The sequence below is a fragment of the Tupaia chinensis genome, unplaced genomic scaffold (genome assembly GCF_000334495.1).
Source record: "Tupaia chinensis unplaced genomic scaffold, TupChi_1.0 Scaffold000362_1, whole genome shotgun sequence".
NCBI lineage: Eukaryota > Metazoa > Chordata > Mammalia > Scandentia > Tupaiidae > Tupaia > Tupaia belangeri.
The window spans coordinates 5,881,427-5,903,804 of record NW_006159859.1 but is presented as its reverse complement, the minus strand read 5'-3'; positions in this window follow the sequence as shown (position 1 = coordinate 5,903,804).

Here is a 22,378-nt window from a genome sequence, read left to right as displayed (position 1 = left end):
GGGGCGGGGCGTGAGCCCCACCCGGCCACGTGGCGCGCCCCCCAGAGTGGAGGGGCGCCGGCCAGCGTTGACACTTCTTTCTATGTTAGCTTTTCCTTAATAAAATGAAAGAGCTTGTTAGGAATCCTTCTACTGAGAGAAGAAATTATCCTTATAACGCTTAATTTTTAGAGGATATTAAATATTACCTTTTTTGAGGATACCTCAGGCTATAATATCAATGATGATTTATTGTTATGATAGGGATTGCAATTTTCTGGGAAGTATGTGTGATTCTCAATCATAAGTAAACATCTGAAACCTACAGTTCAAATAAATTGCTTTAGTAATTGATAATTCAAGAGTGGCCAAGATTCAATTTGTCAATTAAACCAGCTTGTAAGTGTCTCTTGGTATTTTCTATGTATAAATATACTTCATGAAGAAAAATTTCTGATAAGAGTCACAAATTATGAAGATGATCCAAACCTGACAGATATATAATCATTTACTGAAAAGATACTATATGGCAGCACTTCTGTGGTTCAAAAGTCTTGCATTCAAACATGTAAATGCAAATATTTGTACTTTGTATTTGAAAATCAAGAATGATTTTCAAGTATTTTTTCCCAAATCTAAATTGTAATAAAAGTCTAACCAAATATTCTTCCTTCTTAGGATATTATTTCATCATTGATGTTTAATTGTATTTTTTTATTTTTTAGAGAGATTTTTTGCTATAGCACATGTGTACTTGCTGGAGTGAGAGACAGGAAGCAAGAAATCACCCTCAGGGTTGATGACCACACCACAATCCCTTTTTCTCCATTCTTCTCTCAGGATTTGGGCATGCATCCACATGTGTCTGGCATTTGTTTCACATTGCCAGGTCTGGGACTTGAACCAGAGTCAACCTTGCAGGAGTCTAGTGCCTTAACTACTATGCTGCCTGCTGGCCTCAATGTTTCTTTTGGAGTTCTTATGACCTATTCTCAGGACTTAAGACTGTGAAAGAACTATTTAACCTGGGATGAGAACAGTTTCTGAAAGATGACATTTTCTTTTTTTTTTAATATAACTTATTTATTTCTTTCTCTTATAAAAATCTTATTTTTGACTATATTCAGACTTAGAAGTAGAAGCTCTCAGAGAGGACAGCCTGTGTCTCTTCACAATCTGTTCTTGGCATTTTTTTTTCTTTAGCCTCCTTCATTATCTTGGTCAAAAGTTTAGCATATTCTGCTGTATTTCTTAATAAATGGAATTGTCTTGGATCTATAGTCACAATGAAACATATTTAAGTGAATGATGCCCTTTAGTTTCTTGTGATCTTCCCCCACCCAGCCACAACATACAAGTACTCGCACACTTCAAAACATTTTCTTCTTACTTTCTGAAAATTGCCCTATACTCTCTTAGCTTCCTTGATGCTTCTCATTCTCCATTTGATGCCTCTTACTACTTCTTTCCTTCTCTCTAGTGAAATTCCATTCATTTTGCCTCTTAATTGCTATTGTCCACCATGATTCCCTCCTCAGAGGCTCAGTGTGCCAGAATAGTGTGATGTATGTATGTATGTATGTATGTATGTATGTATGTTCCAAGAAAGATCTTCATTTAAATTTAGTAGGAATTTCAAATACATTGGGTCAACTTAATGGATAAATTGTTTGTTTCAAGGAAAAATCCAGAGAGCCACCTCTGTGGTTTCATGTTTAAGGTGACTAGAACCCACATGTCTGATCACAGTTTAAATTCTTGATCTCGCAGCTTGAGAAACATGCCAGGTGCATGTGTGCCCAAGAATTCTGAAAGGAAGGATAAATGGAGGAGGAAGGATTGTAGTATGACCATTCCCCATAGGGGGTACTTTCCCCTCTCCCTATTTGTATTTCTCTGTCTCTTTCTCTGGTGAGCACATGCATCCTCTAGCAGAAGAAAAGAAAAGAGAAAAAGAAAGAGAAAGGTTCCAGAAAGTCTATTGGTTATTAAAAAATCCAGTAAAAAATGTACTTACAGTCTTAAGGAGATCCCTGATCTTTATAAACAGTCCAAATGCTCATATTTCACTGCTAGGTGATTAAAAGTCTTAGAATAATATAAATTTCTATTGAAGTATATATTGGTAGACCTGAAGTTTGTTTTTTCCATTTATGAAAATCGATCAATCATTTCTTTTTTCTGTGGAAGACGATGCAGGGACTGTTGACATGGAGCAGAGTGTTGGTAGGAGCAAAATGGTTCAGAAAGACAGCGTCTCTGAGTGATTGGGTAACAAAACATCTGGAGTGATCTCAGAGGCTGGAGTATGGACAACTGGCTGAGAGGCAGCCCATGACCTCAGGCCTCTGGGATAACACGTGGAGCATGGAACACTCACTGAGGATTACAGAAATAATTGGGGAACACTGGGGATGTGTTGGGGTCCTACTACACAAGCAGATTTAGGGACAGAGTTTCATCCTGGAACCTCTACATTTCAGGTCTTTTATGTTCTTCTTAGATGATATGATCTACTATTTTTGAATAATGACTACTGAATATGTATCCAAAGAAATCATCCTTTAACTTCAGACTTCCATATTTAACTTTTGCTATTTTTAAATGGTCTAGAGCCATCTAGATATTCAATCCAGTATTACAAGGGTTCCTAAACTTCTCCTTTCCATCACCATTCCTACATGTAATTGATCACTTAATGCTGCATTTTTGGGCCCACTATTCATCAGTCCTGTCAATTCATTTCCATAAAAATTATTCCAAATATTATATCACTAATACAAATAATGAATATGTCTTTGCATTACAGAGTCAGTGCTTAAGGTGTGCTGTCTGTGCTCTCTTTTTTATCCATAATCTATATTGTAGCTGAGAGACCTACTAAAACAGAATTTGAGGAACCAGCAAAGGACATAATGGTTATATTGCTGGATTCTCACATAGTTGAGAGTGGTTTGAGTCCCGGATCCAGTGGCTTGAAACTCACACCAGGTGCATGTGCATGCATACCCAAAATCCCAGGAAGAAAATGGAGGAGAAGGGATTGTGGTGTGGCCATCCCTTCTGGGGGGTGCTTTCTTGCTTTCTCTCTGTCTCTCCAGGAAGCACACAGGCCCTTTAGCAAAAATCTCTCTCTCTAAAAAAGGAAAAAAAATATTTGAATAGAAACTTTCTGCTTTAATGGCTCTGCATCCTTTTGAGGCTTTCCATAGTATGCAAGGCCATCTATCACCTGGTCCTTGTCTAGTTCTCCAGTTTAATTTTCTACCATCCTGGGTCCTATACTTCCTAGGTAATAACACTGCATGACTTTTTACCCTTTTACCATGTCCATTTCTCACCTTGTCCCAAATTTCACCAGTTCATAAACCTTCATATTTATTTTATACCTAAGGATGATTGTAAACCTTCTTATTGTCTTACTTCGTAATTCTTGCATCTTCATTGTGTATGTGCCACATAATAATTAGAAAGGAGAAAATTAAATTGGTCAAGAAGTAAAAATTTTACTTTTATTTTTATGGGAAATGTCTGGCTTTATCACAGTTATTTTATTTGTAAAGAAAAGTCCCTCCCTAGGCCTTACATCCTACTTGGGAAGACAGAACAAGATTGTACAGGACAAAATGGTAATTAGCACAGCAATGTGCTAAATTAGTGTTATAGGATAAATATTTACATCCCTCTAAAACTTTTTTTTGTTTCTGATTTTATTTATTTACTTTTCATTATTTTGAATCCTTGAGGGGAGCAGTATCACACGGATTCTGTGTCCAATGGCCTTAGCAGCTTTGAAATTTGTCTTGAACTATGCCACTGTTTCCGTGGGCATGAGTAAGCTTTCCCCAGATTACTCTGGTTTTATTTGGTTTGCTACCACTAGGACCCACTGTGTTTTTGTTAAATTTAGAGGATTTTATTTATTTATTTATTTATTTTTGCCTTAGGGTGTGTACACTCTTCAGGGAGCAGAAAGAGAGAAAGATAGAGACTATGATGGGGAAAGTAAGAAATCATCCCCCAGGAGGGATGGCCACACCACAGTCCCTTCTCCTCCATTCTCTTCTGAGGATTTTGGGTATGCATATGCACACACCCAATGTGAGTTTCAAATTGCTGGGTCCTGACTCAAACCATGGTTAGTTATGTGGGAGTCTAGCACCATAAACACTATGCCACCTGCTGGCCCACAGCCAATAAGTGTTGACTAGCTGTTGCACAATATGAGTAAATAATCTCTGTTAGAAAATGATGGAAATGAGTTTTTAAACTACAGCAACAATCGTAGTCTTCTTATTTTAAATGGAAACACACACATATCCATAAATAGCAGGCAAATTATTTTGACACTTAAACCAACAGTCTCTGTGACAGACATCTTGAAAATGTAATCCTTTTATTTATTGGCATGAACCAGACACATTGTGATAAAGCCAAAGAACTGAACAAGTTTAAAAAGGAAAACATATTAATTGGTAGAATTGATTTCAAGTTGTTTTCCAAATAGGTTCAGCTTTTAGAATAAATAAATGACAGTGATTCAGGGATTGCAGCAACAAAAGCAGTCCATCGGCACCATGTGGTCATTATTAGCAATTTGTAAGGGTCATAATATATTTTGTGTTCTCAGAAGAGATCTGTTATGTGATATAAAATATATGTCAGTTTCCAAGGTTTCAGTTTTACAACTCTTAATAATTAAAACCCCCAAGTTTACATCAAGATGACTTTTGAAAAATGACTGAATATAGGAGCATACAGGTTCTGAAGAAGCTATTTTATCTCCTTTCCCCAAAATGCCCTAGGAAAGAAAAGAAATTTTAGCTCACTTTTCTTTTTCTGTCAAACACATGGATATGTAATCATGTGTTACTTCCATATATACCTTGTAAGACCCGTAAGTCCAAGAGAATTTTTATTTTTTTTAATGCATCTTAGTACTTAGCAAAAGGATCCTACAACTTTTGGATCCCCAGTAAATATCAGTGATCATGGCGATCCTTGGTTATGGAGATAGATCTATTCCTTAACACTTTCATATTACTGATAAAGAGATGAGATACTGGGCTATTTGAGGCCTATACACATTTGAAGGCCATTTGCAACCATACTGTCGATAAATATTTGATTATAGGTCACTTTGTTCACATATATAATTTAAACTGAAAGAATGTATTTTTAAAAAATTTTAGTCCAATAATTTAGTCAATACACTTGCAATCAAAAAATGTTTTTTTGGAGAGGATTTTGCTATAGGGCACATGCACTCACCAGAAAGACAGAGACAGAGAGACAAAAAGCAAGAAATCACCCCCTAGGTGGTATAGCCATGCCACAATCCCTTCTCCACTCTGCTCGCAGGATTTTGGGCATACACGCACACGTACCTGGTGTGAGTTTAAGCTACCGGGTCTGGGACTTGAACCACGGTCAACTACATGGGAGTCCAGTGAGTGACATAGTCATTACGCTGACTGCTGGTCCTGCAGTCAAAATTTTTTGCACAGTATTATATCCTGGAGTCTATTCCAAGGTAATCTGTCAAGATCCCATTAGAAAACAGAGCACATATTTAAATAAGAATATTTTGAGAATTACTTATTTGCAAAGAGACTAACATAGGCCAGCAGGTGGCATGGAGGTTAAGGCAACTGGACCCCACATAATCGAGTGCATGGTTCAAGTTCTGGACTAGGCGGCCTGGAAAATATGCTGGGCATGTGTGCATGTGTGCCCAAAAATCCCAAAAGGAGAATGGAAGAGAGTGGATTGTCATGTTGGGGGGGGATTTCTCACTTTGTTTCTCTCCTCTCTCTCTAGCAAGCACATGTGCTCTATATCAAAATTAAAAACAAACAAAAAATTTACAAAGTGACTACTTACAAAGACATGGCCTATATATAAGGTAATACTTAAATAATTTGGCATTAGTTACAGTGAAGCAGAAACTGTTGATACTGAAGCCTTAATGGGAGGAGGAGGAAATGAAAATGATAATTCCAAGAACCAGGGTCACCTGGAGAAGAAGAGCAGTGTTAGATGTAGGAACACTCCAGCCTGACATGGCCCTGCAGAAAGGGATTAGGGATCAAACCAATTCCTGACTTCACCCTCTCCTCTCTTTCAGTCTAGTGGCAGGCCACCCTAATGCACCAATCCACAGGAAAGTCATCGTCAGCCTCCCAAGGCAGAAAATTGGATCAATAACAGAAAAATAGACATGCATATGGCACACAGAAGATGTGTGGCACACAAGGTAAGAATTAAGTGCTAGGGTAAGATTTTAAATTATGTTTATCTCAAATGAAGGATCTGGGGTAACATATTTGTTTCTACCTTTTTTCCTAATTCTATACAGTATTTTCCAACTAGAAAAAAGTGTGGACATGTATTGTAAAGAGACCATAATTTACATACACATTTAATTCAGATTCAAAGAAGATTAATGTATCAACACAGCCAAAAATATGGAAAGAACAAATTTCCATGGGTTTTGGAACATAAATAGAATCCATCACACTTGTACTAAAAAGGAAGAGATATTATTTTAACTAGAAGTTCACCAACCACATGCACAGAACTATGACCCTAGTATATAACTCAAGAATTATTCTCTGGAGAATTGAAGCCAACTGACTAGAAGAAGCTACGGCAGTTTTATGCGTTATTTCTCTCCAGATTAAAACCACACTTCTTTTGGCAGTTGTGATGTGGGATAACCCAAGTTTCTTTCATCTTGTGAATACACACCCAAGTGACAACCAGCATTTAAACATCCTGTACACATGCCCTGGTTGTACAGCAAGAACTCAAGTCAGAGGAAGAACTTTTGGGAAGAAGAGAACCCATACATTAACCACCCTAGCCATTTGCTCATAAATTCAAATGAACCCATGAATAGCACTAAATATTTGAGAACAACCAACACAAAGGGAAGAAAAAAAAAGGTTCCTAAGGAAAACAGATATTTTGAAAACATAAAAAACATTAAATAATTATAATTAGGTGCAGGATGATATTACATGCATACATTAGAACAAAATGCTTGTTAAAAGACTACCTAGAGAGTTAAACAGATGTTAGTAAAAATATGAAAGTGGGTATAAAAATTTGGGGCAAGATATGGCAAGAAGAGTCAAATATTTTTCAAAAGTAAATTAAAAGAAATCTTTCAGAGAAAATTTGAGAACAAAGGGAAATTACAAACATTTTGGCATTTGTACTTGGAGACACAAAAAGACAAAACGGGCAAAGGATGAGGGAAGGAAAGGAAGAAATAAAAGATTTTCTGAGGAAAACCATAGAAAGGAGAGAGCCTCATAAACTTTCTTCATCTCAAGGATCCTAGGATCACAAGACCTACTTGCTTCAGTTGCTCTTCAATGCCTTCACACCTTATAAAGTTGTTTTTGGAGGAAGCTATTAATAGTTTGGTAAAAGCTATCCCATTATGCCCTGAGCGTCACTCTTTTCTCTCTATCTCCAATACTTATTTACATTTGCAAACCTGTTTTAGCAATGCATTTGCTCCCATTTCTTCTTATATAAGTTTCTTCCTCCCTAGTTCTTTCTTTTTTTTTTTTTGAAGGGCATCCTTCATATATATATATATATATATATGTAAGAAATGAGTAAGGAAAAAATCCCATTTTTGAATACCTGAGACAATATTACTTCACTGTCATCATAAGGTATCTAAAGCGTCATGATTTTCATTTCTTAGATCTTCCTTGGGTATCCAGTTTGTTTTGTTTGTGGGTCAATCCTTTTTTTCTGATTTATTTCATTTTATTTTATTTTATTTTGACCAGAGAGGAACAGAGAGAGAGCACGAAAGTGAGAAAGCAAGCTGCCAGGTCTGGGACTTTAACCATGGTCAACCATGTGGGTGTCCAGAGCTCTCAACCACCATGTCATCTGCCAGCCCCAGTCAATCCTTTTCAGTTCTCTATGTTGATTCATTTCTTTCTCTTAATTTTCATCCCTCTATAATGAGTTTTGAGTCATTTCTTCAGACATATTTTCCTATTCTCTCTTCTGCTCTGTCTGCTTTAATATGTAATGTATTTTAATGTACATTTTATTTCTATAATTTTTAAAAATTATTTTGCAAACCCACATGCTCTTTTTCCATAGCCCGTCTCTTGCCTTATGATTCCATGTCTTTAGTAGTTATTGTTATAAAAAAAAAGCTATAGGTAGTTTCTTAAAGTTTCTCTATGAGATTCTCTATTCCCTGTAATTGTCCATATGTGAATTCTGCCATTTTTATGTCTATCATCTTTCTTGTGGCTGTTAGTTTTTATTGAACTTACCTTTGGAAAATGTATAGTGACACTTCAAGGTTCTCTGGGATGTAGAGGTATTCCTATGATGTGGTTTTATAATTGTCTTTTTCTGAACCTAACATACTTCATTTTGGAACAAGTGAGATTTTTAGATTTTGATTTGGGTTTCAGTTATATATGCAGTGGTCTCACTGAGGTATGCTGTGGGTCACAGGAGGCTGTTTTGTTGTTTAAAATCTGTTGTACTGTGTATGAAAGTGGGGTGTGTTCTATAACTCAATGAATTTGGCTGTGTGTTTTAGTGAGGTTAGGGTGTGAGTTGTGTGGTGTGGGTCACAGGTTTGTTCTTTGGTGTGTAGTGATGTGTGCAGTGGTCTCACTGAGGTGTGTTGTACAGTTGCAGGGGGCTGTGCTGTTGTATAAATTGGGGTGTGCTGTGGCTTAAAGTAGGGTGGGCAGTGCAACTTGATGAAATTTTCTTTGGGCCCCAGTGAGGTTAGGGTGTGAGTAGGGTGTGATGTGGTTCACAGATTTGTTCTTTGGATATCAGTGATGTGTGCAGCTGTCTCACTGTGGTGTTCTGTGGGTCACAGAGGGCTGTGCTGTTGTTGAAATTGGGGTGTGCTGTGGCTTAATGTGTGGTTTGCAGTGTAACTCCATGAAATGTGCTGAGGGGCTCAGTGAGGTTGGTGTGTGTTTGGGGTTCGTTGTGGGTCAAAGATTTGTTATTTGGGTCCTAGTGATGGTGTGCAGTGGTCTCACTGAGGTGTGCTGTTGGTCACAGTGATCTGTGGTCTTATTTAAAAATGGTTGTGCTTTGACTTCCAGTGGGGTGTGCTCTGTAACTTGATGGATTATGCTATGGGTCCTAGTGTGGTTAGTTTGTGAGTGGGGACATTTATGTTGCAGATTTGTTTCTTTGATCTCAGTGATGTGTGTAGTGGACTTAGTGAGGTGTACATTGGGTTGCAGTGGGCTGTGCAGCTGTTTAAATTGGGGTGTGCTGTGGCTTAAAGTGGGATGTGCAGTGTAACTCTGAAATTTGCTGTGGGTGTCAGTGAGGTTGGGGTGTGAGTGGGGTGCATTGTGGTTTTCAGATTGTAATTTGGGTCTCGATGGGTGTAGTGGTCTCACTGAGGTGTGTTTTGGGTCATAATGTGCTGAGCTTTTGTTTAAAGTGGGGTGTGCTGTGGCTTAAAATGGGATGTGCAGCAAAAATTTATTAATTTTGCTGAGGAACTCAGGTTGGGGTGTGAATGTGGTGCCTTGTGGGTTGCACATTTGTTACCTGTGACTCGGTGATGTGTGCAGTGTTGTCACTGGGGTGTAAAGTTGTCACAGCAGGCTGTGTAGCTATTTAAAGTGGGGTGTGCTGTGACTTAAAGTGGGAAGTGCAGCACACATCAATGAATTTTGCTGAGGAACTCAGTCAGGTTGGGGTGTATATAGGGAGCCTTCTGGGTATCAAATTTGTTACCTTGAACTCAGTAATGTGTTTAGTGGTGTCACTGAGGTGTGCAGTGGTCACAGCTGGCTGTACAGCTGTTTAAACTGGGGTGTGCTGTGGATTAAAGTGGTATATGCAGTGTAACTCAAAAAATTTAGCTGTGGGTCCCAGAGAGTTTGCATGTGACTGGGGTGCATTGTGGGTCACAGATTTGTTAGGTGGGTCTCATTGATGTGTGTAGTTGTCTCACTGAGGTGTGTAGTTTTCACAGCAGGTTGTGCAGCTTTTTAAAGTGAGGTGTGCTATGTCTTACACTGGGATGTGCTGTGTAATTCAATGAATTTTCCTGTTGGTCCCAGTGTGGTTTTGGTGTGACTCGGTGCATTTGGGTCACAGATTCGTTAGGTGGGTTTTAGCGATGTGTGTAGTGATCTCACTGAAGTGCTCTTTGGGTTGCATTGAAGTGTGCTGTTCTTTAAAGTGGGGTTTGCTGTTCTTAATATGGGATGTGCAGTGTAACTAAATGAATTTGCTTTGGGTCAGAGTGAGGTCTGGGTGTAAGTGGGGTACATTGTGGTTAGCAGATTTGTTTTTTTAGTCTCAGTTGTGTGCAGTGTTCTAACTGAGGTGTGCTTTGAGTCACAATCACCTGTGCTGTTGTTTAAATTGGTGTATGCTGTAGCTTTATCTGGGGTGTGCAGTATATGTCAATGAATTTTGCTTTGGGTCACAGTGAGGCTGTACTGTGTGGGGGTGTGTGTTGTGGGTCGAAGATTTGTTATTTTGGTCTCTGTGTTGTGTGTAGTGGTATCCCTGAGGTGTGGTGTTGGTCACAGTGGTCTGTGCTGTTTAAAAATGGTTGTGCTTTGGCTTACAATGGTATGTGCTCTGAAACTTAATGGATTTTTTTGAGGGTCCTAGTGTGGTTAGCTTGTGAGTGGGGATGTTTGTGTGTCGCAGATTTGTTTCTTTGATCTTAGTGATGTGTGTAGTGGTCTAACTGATGTGTGCGTTTGGTCACAGTGGGCTGTGCTGTTGTTTAAAGTAGGATGTGCTGTGGCTTAAAGTGGGATATACAGTGTAACTGAGTGAATTTTGCTGAGAGACTCAGTGAGGTTGGGGTGTGAATGAGATGCCTTGTGAGTCACAGATTTGTTACTTGGGTCTCAGTGTTTTGTGCAGTGGTGTCATTTAGGTGTGCAGTGGGTTACAGTAGGCTGTGCAGCTGTTTAAATTGGGGTTTGCTGTGCATTTAAATTGGGATATATGGTGTAACTCAGTGAATTTTACTGAGGAACTCAGTGAGGTTGGGTGGTGAATGGAATGTGTTGTGGGTCACAGATTTGTTACTTGCCTCTCAGTGATGTGTTCAGTGGTGTCACTGAGGTGTACAGTGGGCCACACCAAGCTATGCATCTATTTAATGTGGGGTGTTGTGTGACTTAAATTGGGATGTGCAGTGTAACTCAATTTTTCCTTGGGTCCTAGCGAGGTTGGGTTTTCACTGGGTGCATTGTGGGTCACAGATTTGTTAGGTGGGTTTAGTGATATGTCTAGTGTTCTCACTGTGATGTGCTTTAGGTCACTGTGGGCTGAGCTGTTGTTTAAAGTGGGGTGTGCTGCAGCTTAAAGTGGGATGTGCAGCACAAATCAACAGATTTTGCTGAGGAACTCAGTGAGTTTGTGGTGTGGATGGGGTATCTTGTGGGCCACATAATTTTTACTTTGGACTCAGTGATATGCGCTGTGGTGTCACTGAGGTGTGCAGTGCTCACAGCAGGCTGTGCAGCTGTTTAAAGTGGGATGTGTTGTGGCTTAAAGTGGGTTGTGCAGTGTAACTCAATGAATTTTGCTGAGGTACTCAGTAAGGTTGTGGTGAGAATGGGGTGCATTGTGGGTCACAAATTTGTTATTTGAGACACAGTTATGTGTACAGTTGTGTCACTGCGGTGTGCAGTGGTCACAGCTGTTTTTGCAGCTGCTCAAAGTGGGGCATGCTGTGGCTTAAAGTGGGATGTGCAGTGTAACTCAATGGATTTTGCTGTGGTTCTTAGGTTTGGGTTTGCCTGGGGTGCATTGTGGGTCACAGATTTGTTTATTGGGTCTCAGTGATGTGTGTAGTGGTCTCACTGGAGTGTGCTTTGGGTCGCAGTGAACTGTGCTCTTGTTTGAACTGGGGTGTACTGTGGCTTAAAGTGGGATGTGAAGTGTAACTCGGTGAATTTGCTTTGGGTCTGAGTGAGGTCGGGGTGTAAGTGGGGTGCGTTGCGGTGTGCAGATTTGTTTTTTGGGTCTCAGTTGTGTGTGAAGTGGTCTCACTGATGCGTGTTTTGGGTCAAAATCTGCTCTTCTGTTTTTTAAAATGGTGTGTACTGTGACTTAATGAGGGGTGTGCAGTGTATGTCATTGAATTTTGCTGTGGGTCCCAGTGAGTTTGGAGTGTGTGTGGGGTGTCTTGTGGGTCCAAGATTTGTTATTTTGGTCTCAGTGATGTGTGTGGTGGTATCATTGAGGTGTTCCTTGAAACACAGTGGCCTATAGTGTCATTTAAATTGAGTTACACTTTAGCTTAAAGTGGGTTATGCTCTGTAACAAAATGAATTTTGCTGTGGCCCCTTGTGAGGTCAGCGTATTATTTATGTGTGTTGTGGGTTGAAGATTTGTTCTTTGGGTCTCAGATTTGTGCAGTGTTCTCACTGAGGTGTGCTGTATGTCTCAATGGGCTTGCTGTTGTTTAAAGTGATTTGTGCTGTGTTAAAATGGGTTGTGTTGGGTAACTCAATGAATTTTCCTGTGGGTCCTAGTGAGGTTAGGGTGTGCGGGGGATGTGTTTTGGGTCGTAGATTTGTCCTTTGATCTCAGTGATGTTTACAGTGATCTTACTGTGATGTGCTGTGGGTCCTATTGGGCTGTGCTGTTGTTTAAAAACTGTTCTGCTGTGGTTTAAAGTAGAGTGTGCTTTGTAACTCAGCGAATATTTCAGTGGGTCCCAGTGAGTTTAAGGTGTGTGTTGGATGTGTTATAGGTCGCAGATTGGTTCTTTCGGTCTCAGTGATGTGTGCAGTGGTCTCACTGAGGTGTAGTTTGGGTCACAGAAGGCTGTGCTGTTGTTTAAAGTGGGGTGTGATGTGGCTTAAAATGGGGTGTGCAGTGTAGCAATGAATTTTTCTGTGGGTACATGTGAAGTTAGGTTTTGAGTGGGTGTGTTGTGGGTCACATATTTGTTCTTTGTGTCTCAGTGATTTGTGCATTGGTCTCACTGAGGTGTGCTGTGGGACGCAGGGCCTGTTCTGTTGTTTAAAACCTGTGGATTTGTACTATGGATTAAATTGGGTGTGCTCTGTTACTCATTGAATTTTTCTGTGGGTCCTAGTGACGTTATGGAGTGATCGGGGTGTGTTGTGATTTGCAAATTTTTTCTTGGGACTCAATGATATGTGCAGTCTTCTCACTGAGGTGTTCTGTTGGTCGCTGAGGGCTGTGTTGTTGTTTAAATGAATTCTGCTGTGGCTTAATGTGGCTTGTGCTCTGTAACACAATGATTTTGCTGTGGCTCCTAGTGAGTCAGTGTATTAGTGATGTGTGTCATAGGTCAAATATGTGTTCTTTCGGTCTCAGTGATGTGTGCAGTGGTGTCACTGAGGTGTGCTGTGGATCAAAGAGGGCTTTGATGTTTAAAATCTGTTCTGCTGTGACTTAAAGTGGAGTGTGCTCTGTAACTCAATGAATATTTTGGTGGGTCCTAGTGAGTTTAGGGTGTGTGTTGAGTGTGTTGTGGGTCATAGATTTGTTCTTTGCATCTCAGTGATGTGTGCAGTGGTCTCACTGAGGTGTGCTGTGGGTCACAGTGGGCTGTGTTCTTGTTTAAAGTGGAGTGTTTTGTGGCTGAAAGTAGGTTGTGCAGTGCAACTCAATGCAATTTGTTTTGGGACCCAGTGATGTTAGGGTGTGAGTGGGGTGTGTTTTGGGTCACAGATTTGTTCTTTGGGTCTCAATGATGTGTGCAATTGTATCACTGATGTGTGCCTTGAAACACAGTGCACTGTGCTGTCATTTAAAATGGGTTATGCTTTGACTTAAAGTGGGTTGTGCTCTGTAACATAATGAAATTTGCTGTGGCCTCTAGTGAGGTCAGCGTATTATTTACGTGTGTTGTGGATCAAATATTTGTTCTTTAGGTCTCAGTGATTTGTGCAATGTTCTCACTGAGGTGTGCTGTGTGTCACAGTGGACTGTGAAGTTGTTTAAAGTGAGATGTGCTGTGTCTCAAAGTGGGTTGTGCTGTGTAACTTAATGAATTTTCCTATGGGTCCAGTGAGATCAGAGTGTGTGTGGGGTGTGTTTTGTGTCACTGATTTGCTTTTAGAGTCTCATTGATGTTTGCAGTGATTTCACTGAGATGTGCTGTGGATAGCATTGGGTTGTGCCGTTGTTAAAAAACTGTTGAACTATGGCTTAATATGGGGTGTGCTCTGAAACTGAACACATTTTGCTGTGAGTCAGTCAGCTTAGGGTGTGAGTGGGGTGTGTTGTGGTCGCAAATATTTTCTTTGGCTTTTAGTGATGTGTGCAGTGGTCTCACTGAGGTGGGCTGTGGGTCGCATTTGGATGTGCTGTTGTTTAAAATCTGTTGTGCTGTGACTAAAAAAGAGGATTGTGCTCTGTAACTCAACAAATTTTGCAATGGATCCTAGTAAGGTTCGGGTGTGAGTGGTGTGTGTTGTGGTTTGCAGATTTGTTATTTGAGTCTCAGTGATGTGTGCAGTGGCTTCACTGAGGTGTTCTGTAGGTCGCAGAGGGCTGTGCTCTTATTTAAATTGGGGTTTGTTGTGGCTTAAAGTTGGGTGTGCAGTGTAACTCAATGATTTTTCTGTGGGTCCTATTGAAGTTAAAGCACAAATAGGGTGTGTTTATGGGTTGCATATTTGTTCCTTGGGGCTCAGTGATGTGTGCAGTGGTCTCACTGAGGTGTTCTGTGGGTCACAGAGGGCTGTGCTGTTGTTTAAAGTGGCATGTGCTGGGGCTTAAAGTAGGATGTTCAGTTTTCAATGAATTTTGCTGTGGGGTTTTGTGAAGTTAGGGTGTGATTGGGGTGTGTTGTGGGTTGCAGAGTTTCGGGGGTCTCAGTAATGTGTGCAATGTTCTCAATGAGGTTTTCTGTGGGTTGCAGAGAGCTGTGCTCTTGTTTAAAGTGTGGTGTGCTGTGGCTTAAAGTGGGGTTTTCAGTGAAACTTAAAGAATTTTGCTGTGGGTCCTAGTGAGATTAGTGTTTGTGCGGGGTGTGTTGTAGGTCGCAGATTTCTTCTTTGCTTCTCAGTGATGTGTGGAGTGGCCTAACTGTGGTGAGCTTTTGGTCACCTTTGGATGTACTGTTGTTTAAAATTTGTGGTGGTGTGGTTTAAAGAGGGGTGTACTCAGTAACTCAAAGAATTTTGCTGAGGGCCCTAGTGAGGTTAGGATATGAGTAGGGTGTTTGTGTGTTGCAGATTTGTTCTTTGCATCTCAGTGATGTGTGCAGTGTTCTCACTGTGGTGTGCGATAGGTCACAGTGGGCTTGGGTGTTGTTTAAAGTGAGGTGTGATCAGGCTTAAAATGGGGTGTGCTGTGTAACTCAATGAATATTGCTGTGGGTCCCAGTGAGGTTAGGTGTGAGTGGGGTGTGTTGTGGGTCGCATATTTGTTTTTTGGGTCTCAGTGATGTGTTCACTGGGCTCACTGAGGTGTGCTGTGGGACGCAGTGGGCTGTGCTGTTGTTTAAAATGGGTTATGCTTTAACTTAAAGTGGGTTGTTCTCTTTAACACAATGAATTTTTCTGTGGCTCCTAGTGAGGTCAGCGTATTAGTGATGTGTGTTTTGAATCAAAGATTTGTTCTTTGGGCCTCAGTGATTTGTGCAGTGGTCTCACTTAGGTGTGGTATGTGTGGAAGTTGGCTGTGAGGTTGTTTAAAGTGAGGTGTGCTGTGTCTTAATGTGGTTTGTGCTGTGCAATGCCATGAATTTTGTTGTGTGTTCTAGTAGAGGTAAGTGTGTGTGGGTGTGTGTTTAGGGTTGCAGATGTGTTCTTTGGGTCTCAGTAATATGTGCACTGGTCTCAATGAGGTGTGCTGTGGGATGCAGTGGGCTTGGCTGTTGTTTAAAATCTGTTGTGGTCTGGCTTAAAGCAGGGTGTTCTCTTTAGATCAACGAATTTTGCTGTGGGCCCTAGTGAGGTTAGGGTATGAGTGGGATGTGTTATGGGTCGGTGATTTATTCTTTGTGTCTCAGGTATGTGTGCAGTGGTCTCACTGAGGTGTACTATCAGTTCACAGTGGGTTGTGCTGTTGTTTAAAGTGGGGGTGTGCTGTGTCTTAAAATAGGTTGTGCTGTGTAATGCTATGATTTTTGCTGTGGGTCCTAGTGAGGAAAGGGTGTGAGTGGGGCGAGTTGTGGGTCTCAGATTTGTAATTTGGGACTCAATGATGTGTGTGCAGTTGTCTCCCTGATGTGTGCTGTTGTTCACAGTGGGTTGTACTGTAGTTTAAATTGAGATAAGCTGTGGCTTAAAGTGGGGTTTGTAGTGTAACCCAAGGAATTTTTCTGTGGGTCCTAATGAGGTTAGAGTGTGAGTGGGGTTTGTTGTTGGTCACTGATTTATTCGTTGGGTCTCAATGATGTGTGCAGTGGTCTCACTGAGGTGTGCTGTGTGTCGCAGGGGCTGAGCTGTCATTTAAAATCTGTTGTGCTGTGGCTAGGAAGGGAAAATTGACCATGAGTTGGCAGCTGTGCACCTGGGAGGTCTTTAAACAATTGTGTACATTCTGTATATGATTCATTTTTTCCATAATAAACATTTATGAAGTAAACTGAAAATTAAAATAATAGAAGTGCATATTTTTTAAAAATAATTATTTATTTTATTTTATTATTATTATTTTAATTTGTGTGCCCTCACAGAAATAGAGGGAAAGTGAGAAATAAAGCCATCAGGTCCAGGTCTCTAACCATGGTCAGCCATGTGGGAGTCCAGCATCTTAACCACCATGCCATCTGTTGGCCTCAGATATGCCTATTTGTAAACCTACTCTACTCCAGTGAAATTAATGGATTGTAAAGGGCCTAGGTGAATGGAGAAAGTGCCAAAGGAGATACAGGAGACTTAGTTGGGAGGCCATTCACTGATTTTCAAACATCTTCCCTGCTCATATTACATGTTAGCAGACACGTTTCTCTTTTCTCTATATATCAGGATACTGTAATCATCATGCAGGACTCTGGAGTGAAGTAAGACCAGGGTTAACTTTCTAGCTCTGGAACTCAATAGTTGTATGCAGTTTCCTGATGACAGGGATTTTAGGGTACTACAGTTATGTGGTTACATGGTTAAGCTAATAAACATCTTTTCTCCCAAGAGCCTAGACATAGTATATAACAGAAAACCAGAGTTTCCTTCGTATTAAGAACAAGACATATCTCATTAAGATAAAAATAATTTTTGCAATGCTATAGTTTTTTAAATATTTATTACTTAAACTTTGACCTTGAAAAATATAGATTTGTTAAGCTATCAATTAGTACAGGAAATTTTAGATATTGCTAAAGACCCTTCACTTTGCTTCTTCAATTATTTCAGAGCCAATTCAGTACCTTGGATGATGGTGGTCAAGACTTTAAGTTATTCCTTATTTCTGATGATTACTGCAGCTCATTTTGCAATCTTGTCTTCTTTTACCATTGATAACCAGATTTCTGCATTAAAAAAAAAAATCTGGAAGGTACAGGAGAGGATTTATTTGTGGGGGGGGTTGGGGGAATTTGGCAAGTGGAATACCAAGAAAGCCAAAAAAAAAAAAAAGTTTGCCAGAAATATTTTCTTCTCTGTTTCATTGATGACATTTCTGTCAGGTTTTTGGAAAGGCCATAACGTGCAGATGTTAAATGCTTAGTTGGAATTGAAAACGCCTTTCCATTTCTTGTGGTTAGGAGTGAATCAAGCAGTCTGTCTGCACCGTAGATCTGATTTTTTTCTGAAAGTGACCATGCTGAATTTTACTTTAAGGTAGTTGAGTAATAAATAAGGTCAACATCACCAGTGCTTTGCTGCAAAATAACTCTCAGTGTTGCTTTGTATGACTCAACAAGAATCCATTCTTAATGTCCAGTTCAGTTAGAGACTGATGTGGAAAAGTAATCAATGGCTCTATACTGGAAAATAAAAATTACTACTAATTGTGTGAGACAGATTGCTGAAATCAGACAAGGACACTGTCTTAATATATTTAGAAAAGTGGCAAGTACACTGATTGCACACAGGAAAACGCCTGAAAAGAAATCCAAAAAAGGTTTAAATCATGAGATTCGAGGCCACACTCTAAGTGCTGCCATTTTTAATATCTGTCTAGTGACTTCAACCAAAAAAGTGCATGCTTCATTTTAACAATGTCTAGCTGAATATAAAGGGCTCTTACATGCTGCATGTGTTCAAACTTCTTTATGACTTTTATTCTCTTTAAGAAAAACTCAAAATCCTGTTTTTTCCCAGCTGTGGTAGCACAAGGAGTAGGACACCTCTGTACGGTGTGGGAGCCACATGGAAGGCCTGGGTTCAGGTCCTGGACTAGTCTAAACACATTGAGTACAGTGGTTCATGCCTATAATCCTACCTTGAAGACAGGATGGGAGGAATGCAGAATGGTAGTCTCTCCCAAAAATATCTCTGTCTGTCTGTCTCATTCCTCTCTCTTTCTCTTTTTCACCTCGCAAAACAAACAAACAAAAACAACAATAACAAAAACTTAAAATTCCTGGCTAAGAGGTTGAGATTCCTTTTTTCCTGAACTTATACATCCTGAAGAAAGCCATTCAGGACAATTATTCCATGAAGATTCAGTTCTTTAGAGTTATCATTGTTTCTCTGTGTAGAAAATTAATCTCCATCAAGTCTACTGAGAGATTAGCCATCCCAGCGTGTGTGCTAGACCTCTTCACTTATCTGTCTACTGTCAGGGCAGGGCAGCCTCACCCCCCAGGGATCTCTGCGCCAATTTTCTTTACTCTTCAGCACTTGGAAACCATGCCCTGGCTCTGTTTGCCTCTCAGACACCCAACAATTCTACTAACAGGGGTCTCTCAAGAATCTAAGTAGATTTTGACTTGACAGAAATGTCATGGTGTATTTTTGTATTGCAAAATATAGAAAAAAATATGTCATAACTTTTTCAACAACCCAATACAAACTAACATGTATTAGAACTCTCACAAATGTTCTTTTTTTTTCAATTTCCAAACCCAAAGTAGAATCTATAAAAATAGCACTATTACATTAAGGGGTAAAACAGAAGAGGGACATTTAATTCTTCTTGTCTATATCATGAAATTCTTTGCTAACCAACTTCTTGAAGATGATACAATGACTGTGCATCTTACTAGGGAGAAAAAGGGAAGAGAAAGGGTGAACTTTGTTGTTTACTATGTCCCAGACTTTCCCACAAAGACTTCACTAATAGACATCAATTCGTTATCTTATTTCTAGCATCGTATGGACAACATTGCCTCAAGAATAGTCAACTGAGAGGCCAGACATTGGCCCAGTGGTAATGCAACACTCTTTGAGGTCGACACACAAAGGAAGTTCCCCGGTTCATGTCCAGAGACCTCCCTGGAGATGGGAGTGGATTATGGCATAAAGACCCTATAGGGGATCTCTCTTTCTCCTTCTCTAAATGAAAGAATAAGTAATTTAAAAAAAAATGAGACTGAAAAGGAAGCTCTTACATAGTATTATCAAAACATAGAGTAAAAGATCATTTGTAAGGAATAGATTAGGTTGACATTGCACAAAGCCAACAAGATAAAATAGAGGATATAGAATTTTCTTAAATTCTACAATATGCACAAATATCCAGTTTTCTGCAAGAAAGTTCTCTGTAGGGGGTAATTGGAAGATCTGAATCAATGCAGTAGATGTTAGTTGAGCAGCATATAGATGTGAGTAAAAAAACTAATTAAATTGCAGTCACAATGTTGACAGAAATAGCAGGTACCCTGGGTGCAGTACTAAGAAGTATTTTCTTATAGTAATTAATGTAGGAAAACTTCAGTTGGAGAAAGTAAAAATGGTAAGTGTGGCTGCGCTCATAGTTCTTTTCAGTAAGACTTTACAATCTAATATGTAGATGGGAATTAAGAGCTATTACTTTGGATTTTAGGCATTATAATGAAATTTTTAAAGTTTCAATAAAAGCATTTAATTTAAGATACGGATAAATACATATACTATATATATTTTCGCTAAATTCTTATAAATCATTTCTTTTCTCATGATGTGCAGGTGAATGAAGGACAGTACAAATATAATTCAGTTGATGAATTTATTTTTTTTCTTTTTTTTGGAGAGGTTTTTGCTATAAGGTGCATGCACTCGCCAGACAGACAGAGACAGAGAGAAAGAAAGTGAGAAATCACCCCCCAGGGGGGATGGCCATGCCGCAATCCCTTCTCCTCCATTCTCGGGATCTTGGGCACGCACGCACATGCGCCTGGCGTGAGTTTTAAGGCACCGGGTCCGGGACATGAACCACGGTCGACTACGTGGGAGTCCAGCGACATAGCCATTACGCTAACTGCTGGTCCCAGTTGATGATTATTTTAGCTAAATATCTTTCCCATTTTATCAGAGTGTCACCTGATATAAATACTTATGATGAATAATGATGTAAATTCACTCAACTCCTATAGCAAATATTATGAGCCAGTTAGAATTATTTGGTTGTGATTAAACTCCACTCTGCATCCTGCATGAAAAGAAAGCATAGAAAAGTCTTCATAAGCATTTAGAAATGATATAATAATACTTTCCTGTTATTGTTCCTCCAGGAATTGCCTCATTTTTTTTTTTTTTGAGAGGTTTTTGCCATAGGCGGCATGGACTCGCTGGAGAGACAGAGAGTCAGAGAGCAAGAAATCACCCCAGCGTGCTGCAGTTCCTTCTCCTGCACTCTCCTCTTGGGATTTTGGGTGCACACACACACACACACACACACACACACACACACACACACGCACCAGACTGAGGTCAGTCATGTGAGAAACCAATGCTTTAGCCACCATGCCACCTGCTGGCCCCCAAAGAAGAAAGGAGTTTTATAGGGTAAAAATCTCCAATTTTCTTTAAAAAATGTTTGGTTAGGATAAGATGAAATTCAGGAAGTTATAAGAATCCAAACTAAATTTTCCATTTTATAAATAAACTGGAGAAAAATGATTCATAAAACAGAATATTGACATATATGTTTTACCTTGAAATGCTCCCATTGTGGTAGGTGCCAGTATGTCATAGTGTAATAATCATGTTATATTAGGGCAAGAAGAAAATAGGTAACTATATTTCTAAATGTTTTATTATCTAACTTTTACAATAAATTTTAGGATTTATTTAATTAAAATTTTATATGATATTATGTAAAGTATGAAAAATACAGATAATAATGTGGAAAACAGAAAGTGTACCTAATTCAACTAACTATTGATATTCATTTTTAACTAACATTGGAACTTAATATTCTTTAGACTTGACTTGTCCAGGGGCCTTCAAAAAGTTTATGTCAGATGTATATTATGAAAAAGTTATTCTTGGATTTCAATTTTTTTAAATCAAAATAAAATCAGACTTAAGTTCCAGTTTTCCACAAATATTAAAGGAATTCTTCATTAAAAATAGTCACATTAGGAAGTTAGTGAACTTCTCATTCCTGGAAAAAACAAATGGCTATCTATTAGTGTCACTAGGTACTAACAATCTTAAGTATCCCAGATTAAGGTTTAATAAATCAGAAAACATACTTAACAGACACAAAGACTATAGATGCTGATCACTTTCTGCCCCTGATTGTGGAATTCCTTTAATATTTTTGAACACAATTGAAAAACAGATATAAAATTAAATAATAAAATATTTTAACATCTCAAATTCACTATGCCATAGTTATTTCATTTATTAACCTATATAAACAGTACCAGCAGGTGGCATAGTGGTTGGGGCTCTGAACTCCTGCACAACCAACTGCAGTTTGAGTCCCAGATCTGGTGGTTTGTTTTCTCACTTTCTCTTTTTCTTTCTTTCTTCCTTTCTTTCTTTCTTTCTTTCTTTCTTTCTTTCTTTCTTTCTTTCTTTCTTTCTTTCTCTCTCTCTCTCTGTCTCTTGTGAGTGCACATGCCCTATAGCAAATAAAGTGATAATAATAAATAAAATTAGACAAATCTTTAAAAAAATCATATATAACCTATTGGAATCATTGTAAATCAGATTTGTGACAAATCAAAGATTCTACTATTCTCTGTAAATACATGTGAATGCATAAAGTAAACAGAATTTGGCTTGGATTAAAAATAATTTATGTTTGAAGTGAATATTTTGGAGTAAAGGATAGCAAAGAAAACATTTGAGGAGCACACAGGTCTGAGTTGTTGCAGATGTAGCCTGGTGTAGGTTACAATATCCAGTAGAACTCTTGAGACTTCTAGCCTTCTACCCTTCCTCCTCACTATTGTATTTGGGGGGATATTGGCTATGTTTAATTACCTCATTTAAATTTAATTCAAGAAGCACATCTTTTGTATTCAATCATAGAAAGCTATAAATGTCAAAAATTTAAAACTACCTATTATTTCAAGACATCAGCCCCCTCC